This window comes from Austrofundulus limnaeus, unplaced genomic scaffold (genome assembly GCF_001266775.1).
Source record: "Austrofundulus limnaeus strain Quisiro unplaced genomic scaffold, Austrofundulus_limnaeus-1.0 Scaffold289, whole genome shotgun sequence".
NCBI classification, from domain to species: domain Eukaryota; kingdom Metazoa; phylum Chordata; class Actinopteri; order Cyprinodontiformes; family Rivulidae; genus Austrofundulus; species Austrofundulus limnaeus.
In genome coordinates this window covers 172,079-178,140 of record NW_013952691.1, presented here as the reverse complement: position 1 = coordinate 178,140, position 6,062 = coordinate 172,079, and the positions used below count along the sequence as shown (strand labels likewise).

General features: G+C 39.3%; 1 long non-coding RNA gene across 1 annotated transcript; it reads right to left on the bottom strand.

The window, feature by feature from the left end:
- Positions 1-768: 768 nt before the first annotated feature.
- LOC106526697 (uncharacterized) lies at positions 769-5,783 on the bottom strand. The gene is made up of 3 exons (XR_001311294.1): positions 5,619-5,783; positions 997-1,167; positions 769-853 (listed from the first exon to the last, which is right to left on the bottom strand). It is a non-coding gene; the product is annotated as an uncharacterized LOC106526697 (long non-coding RNA).
- Between the last annotated feature and the right edge of the window lie 279 nt (positions 5,784-6,062).

Sequence of the window (6,062 nt, the reverse complement as noted above, 5' to 3'; positions counted from 1 at the left end):
TAGTGTTAGTGACACTGCACAGCCAGGAATAACTGAAGCAGGGAGCCATGTCAGAGRTCTGGTCATTTATTTGCTGTAACAAAAAAAGACCCAAGTGTGTTTGTGCGTATATGTATAATATAATTTGTGTGTTTGTGTAATATCGGTAAATATCTGTTATCGGCCATAATAGCAATAATTATATCGGATATCCATATCAGCTGAAATTTTCATATCGGTGCATCCCTAGAGTGCAAATAAACATTTTAATTGTTCTTAAACCAAAGTTCAGTTGAAAATCTGGCTTCCAGAAACAAGTGTGTTTGCAGCTAATTACAATAACAAACGTGTCAAAAATTAAATTATATTAGCAGGAATCTGACACAAGATATTTTACTCTTTATTAACAGCTTTACTAATAAATGTTTCAACTGGAAAAACCAAATTCACTTCATTATTTCCTTTTTATAATATGGTATTTATCAGTAATGCTGTCAACGTCACAAAAAAACTCCTGAACTAACTGAACTCCTGATAATTTTAAATAAAAGTTTTTCTCCTGTAGTTTTAAACAAATGATCAGGAGCTTTCAGGTCCTGTTAAAGCAAATCTGCTTTATAATAACTCTGAATCTTTGTTTTTTGTTAATCAAGCCCACAAATATTTTAAACAATCAACCAGAGGAGGTCAAACAAAGTAAAAATGTTTTTTTTTAATTCACACTTTCACAAAGTCTGAATTGTAATATTTATAWACTCCTTTTCTTTAAAACAGATGAACGCTCAAAGAGAGGTTTTTACATTTCGTCTGGTTGTTTTGTTGGTGAGCTTACCTGACGGGTCAGAGCTTCTCACAGTCAACTCGTAGGTCAGGTCTGGTAAAAACAAAGATGGAGGTTACTCAGATGATTGATGAGGTTGAAACACAGCAACTGTCGAGGCACATTTAGCGTTCTCCGTATTGTAAATGATTTAATTCTCTGTCCTGCAGAGAGGTAGCCATCACGGCTGAGCTCACCTGTGCACTGCTGCTGTAATCTGCGGATCTCTGCGTGCAGCCCCTTCAGTGTGCTGGCATGGTCCTGCTGCAGGAAGAGCAGGTTCTTTTGAGCGCTGTGCAGCTGATTCTCCAGCGTTACATTTGCGGTTGCCATGGCAGTTAATGTCTGGACCAGCGCCAACCTCGCAACTTCGACAAAGAGATGAAAGAAAAGACAAGGAGTAAATAATAAACCTGTAGGARAGTTATGATTGACCTATTGCCACCGTGGGGCATCATTAATTTATATAGTTGTACTGATGATGAAGAACAATTAATACTTTAACAAGTTAACCAAAGGCAGAGATAGGTCTAGATTGACAATTATCGGCTCACAATGTGAATGCATATGTGTGTATATGTAGCTACAGCAATACCCAATAACAACTGTCTCTATCAGCAAAACCATGTACTCCAATGAGCTGTAAAAAGCAGCACAGGAACAGATTAATTATTCCAAATGTAACAGCCAGTGAGATTATGTCAAACAACCACAGCCTGAATGGCAACACTAATGTAACACACATTAATCCAGGATCAAATCTGGATTTTAAAAAGAAAATGCAGAAAAGCTGATATGGAAATCTGGGGGAAAGTTATAAAGAATTAATATTTTGTTGAGCTAGATCTTTGAATTACCTCAATTGGGAGAAATGAAGTTAAAATTGAAAATGAATTGATGAACTTGCAGTTAGTTTGAACGCAGTCAAGACCAAAATGGATGGCTGTTGACTTAAAGGAGACATTTACAAAATCCACTTTTTTAGCTGTTAAGCTATTTTGTTGTCTCTAGGAGTGCAGAAACAATGAATTTAGTCTCTCTTGATGCTACAAAAATATCTTTATATTCCGTTTGGGTCATATTTATCAACCTGTTAAGTTACCTCCATTTTATATATTTTCTGAACAATTACGTCAAATTATTTGCGACTGAACTATGAAATAAGGTCTGAACTTTCCAAATACAATTGTGTCGTCTTCATTCTCCTCTGGCTCTGGGTCAGACTCTGACTCCAACATGTAAGGCTGGATGGACAAGTCTTCTGTTGTTGACATCTTTTAAATAACTTGTAAATTAAACGTTTCTGCGCAGCTATATAGCCGTAACCCACTCTAAACTAGAATGAATCGGTCTGGAAGCTGGAGCGGGGTGAAACGCATTGTTTGGATTTAAAGAGACAGCCTCAAAATGAGTTGATACGACTCAGAGAAGGGGTGAAAGAGGGCCTTGTGGAGTTACAATAAGAATGAATACTATATATAGACACCAACTGAATGACTTAAATGTGGAAAAAGATAGATTTAAAAGCAGGATATGTCTCCTTTAAAAAACTAAAATCCATTTTCCAAAGGTTAATGATTCATGGAAATGCCAGCTACACAAATAACCATATAATTACATTTAAATAACCGCATAATGCAAATTTGACAACAATGTAACGTTTTATAAAACAGCGTTAGCATGAACTATAAAAATGGAGACTTTAGATTAGCCGTTAGCTTGTGGCTCCTGCAAGCATTTAACTCTATTTTCTCCAAAGTGAGGTTGTTCAAAAAGCGACGTACAACTGTTACGATAGTAACTGTTCACAGCTTTTCAGCAGAACCCTGCATCAGAATGGCTGAACTATCCCTTTAATTTAATTAATGAATATATTTGTGAGCTATCTCAGCATAAAACTCTTTTGTTCTTTAGGTTGAAAGTCAATTCTGCTACTCCATGWCCTCATCACATCTTTACCAGAAGCAGGAAGAAAGACACCACAACATGTCGGGGGTGTTACTGGGCGTGGCAGGTCAGACACACACAACAATCCCCTCCTGTCCGGCACTGCCACACCTCCCTCCTCCCGCTCTCTTCACTGGCTGTCCTTGTCTCCTTCACAGAGAAACTCACTCAGTCGACCAGTCTTCACTTCCTGTCAGACACTAATATCAGAATAAGTGACGACAGGACATTGATCCATGCGAAACACTCCTCTACAGTGCAGAAAACGTCTCTCTGCATAGATAAGTGTGCTTCAATAAAACATCCCAGAGCTTCTCCTTACATCACCAGCTCACTTACATGAATAATGCATCCCATGACACCAGGCAGGACACGCTMCTTGGTTTCAGCTCAAATWGAATTTYTTTCTGYTTTTTYYYYYCCAATGCCTTAAAGAAGAACACTGAAAGCACACTATTACCTAAAACACTGAGTGGTCTGAACAAATCCAGCCAGTCGTGTGTCATAAAGACTGAGGGGATAATCTATTATTGATGAGTAATGTGGAGTCCTTCCGGTAAACCCTGCTCTGCAAGCATATCTCTCATCCCAGCACGGTGCCTAGAATAGCTCAGAAAGCTTTCCACTGGCAAAGACATGACCTCAACTTCACTATCAACATGCAGTAAAAACCTACTGTAGTGTGGAAGTGACGACGAGCTCAGGACTTCAGTAAATTCAAGATTAACAATAATGTTGTCATATCAGGGTCCACCGTTTCTTATTATTGTTCCTTCTTAAAACACGGTGAGTAATTCTTAAAAATAAATAATCAATGAAGTGCTGCATCATGTAGCTGCCATCAACAAGGTCTTAAGCAGACACTTCCTGAAATGACRTTTACAAAAATGTCCTAATCTCAGGTGGGACGTGTTTTGGAAACTCTCYGATAGAAATAAACCACAACAACAAATCAACTCTCAGCTACTACCACATCAAACTTCAGCTCAATAACTTTTACATTTCACTGAGTTATAGTTAACTGTGTGACGGCCATCTTGAATTGGATTGACTCCAAATRTTTAGTAATTGTAGATGTAATTTCAGAAAGTTTTCATAAAATCTGTCCATTTTCTTAACAGAGTTGAGCTAAATTTTTAAGCAATGGTTTTGCACAATAAATCACTCTCAGCTGCTGCCATATCACATTTTAGCTTAATATCTGTAAAACTGAACTGGATTATATCAGATCTTGTGTTCTCTAAGGCAGTGGTTCCCAAAGTTGGGGTCGGGAACCACAGTGGGGTCCTGAAACATCAAGGTGGGGTGCTGAAAATATTTTCTGGATTAATTACACTAAAAATGACAACTATGATTTTTTTTTGTTTTTGTTGTTACAAAAACAATTAGTGTACTTAAAATGGACAAAAATAGCCTAATAAATAATGTTATATGCTCTTGTTGATTTGATGTGAAAACAATGTTTATCAACCAACAACAGCTGGGGGGACAGGGCTCTGCTGCTGGTATTTTGTGGGTCAGAAGCTGAAAAGTTTTGGAACCACTGCTCTAAAGCCAGTCGTCTGTGGTGGTCATCTTGAATCACGTTAAACCTAAAAGTTCATCAGGTATAGAGGCAAGTCAAATGATTATTTACTAAAAGTTTTAATAAAATCCACTTGGCTCATGAGATATCTTGATAAACAGAGAGACAATTGACTCATTAGCGTTTAGAGCACAGGTGTCAAACTGTGGTCCACGATTGAGTAATTGAAACACTGAATCAGGTGTGTTGGAGCAGAAAAACAAGCAAAACCATGCAGGATAGTAGTGGCCCTTGCAGATATGAGTTTATCACCCCTGGTTTAGAGTATTTGTTATAAATCAGAGTCAACATCTGTAAAATTGACTGATTTATTGACATTTTTTAATTTTAATATCAGGTGGCTGAGGCGGCCATCTTGACTCGGGTTGCTTCCAACAGGTAACTGTAGCTGTATGTCCAGTGATTACTTTCTGAAAATGTAAATAAAATCTGTCTGGTTCATGAGGTATTTTGATCACATAGACATGAGCAACAACACTATTGTCAGGGAATAAAAACATTTAAAATTAAAGGTTATTAATTACAAATAAAATATGCTGTTCTAATAGGATATAAAACTCGATTTTAGCAAACAGGACGCCTGATGTGTTGAACTTCAGCACCTGCATTGCGGACAGCACCCTAAAACCAAGCTGAGAGAAGCCGCCCGAGATTCATTATTGTAAACCATCAACAGGACTTCACCTTCTTCTTCCTCGTTGTCAAATAAATACACGATTAATCTCAAGCCAGATGAGCGATCCATGTGAAGGATTATAAAGCATTGCTGAACCCCTGACTGCATGCTGTGGGGTGACTACAGAGGCTGTCCCTGCAGACAGCCGGGGTGTTGTRCTGCTGTCCACTCCCAGGAGCCGCACACAAACAAGCTCCTCTTCTTAACCCCGCAAAACCAGAATTATCAGCGCAAAAAATGAAACGCGGCAGTCACATAAGGTGCAACACAGGCTTTCTGGCGTTGTGAATATCAACCTCACGCCTTATTTTGATGTGTTGCAGCACTGCGCACAAATTAACCACTGCCCAGTTATTATTTATGACCGGAGAAACAACAATTTGGGGAGTTAAACGCCACTAAAAGTCAACCAGCTCCGGCCGAACCGAAACAGACAACTAAAAACACACAAAACGAGCCGCTGACAACCATTTGCAGTCCAGTAAACACGTTTTAAACCCTGCCCACATTAAAATCCCAGCCTTCACAAGTGAAATACGCTGTGTAGATGTGGGCTAGCTTGAGGGCTAAAGACGCCGCAACAGCACCTGCAACGTTATCCAGCAGCTTACCTTAAAGCTATAAATAACACAGCGGTCGAATAGCTTTTAAAATGTGATGAATTCTCGTCCTGGTCTCGGCTGAGCTCACTCCACCTTGCTGGGCATGCTGGTGATGCTGAGGGGCTCGCCTCTCTGTCGGGTGGAGAGCGGAGCGGAGGGCGTCTGTTCGCTATCGCTATCAAATCTCCCTGAGCTACTAGACAAAATAAAGCGATGCATCATGGGAGACAGAGTCAATTACACACCACCTCAGACATTTATTCAACCACTCTGTCTTACTAACAATGTTACATACAGTTAAAACTTTYTGAAACAGGTGATACGTTATCGATAAACGACCTTTAGTTACCTTTAAAGGGTATGAACTGTGYCCTTAGCTCTCGTCTTGAACGTGCTACCTTTGTGCGGCGATGAGCGTCATCACCATAGTAACGGATTCTGGGCCAAACTCAG